Here is a 421-nt window from a genome sequence, read left to right on the forward strand (position 1 = left end):
CCAATTCTCTTTAATTAAGCAAACAAGCAAAAAAAGGCAAATCAGTGCTTTGACATTCTAACACCACCAGACAGCAAAAACCGCAGGCAAGTTTGTAACAAAGAATATGGAAATTCTGTCTATCGAGGAACTCACAGTGTCCCAGCTATGAGCTCGCGTCTAAAATAGCGTGAGGCATCCTTACAGTCAAGTGACTACCCTCTGGCCGTATATTTTTAGGCCCGGGCAGTTTTTGAGGGTGCGAAACGTGCTTTCAGCACCCGTTTCCCCACGCCGACGCCAGGCACATCCCACTGCCGCCGAGGCACGATGTACGATTTCCCGTAGCACCGCCGGCACTCGCCCGTGGCAGCCTGCAGCCACCCGAGCTCCAGCCCACGAAGCACCGAACGTATTTCGGGGCGCGGAACCACCCGCCCTT

The sequence above is a fragment of the Charadrius vociferus genome, unplaced genomic scaffold (genome assembly GCF_000708025.1).
Source record: "Charadrius vociferus isolate BGI_N301 unplaced genomic scaffold, ASM70802v2 scaffold261, whole genome shotgun sequence".
In the NCBI taxonomy this organism is placed as follows: Eukaryota; Metazoa; Chordata; class Aves; order Charadriiformes; family Charadriidae; genus Charadrius; species Charadrius vociferus.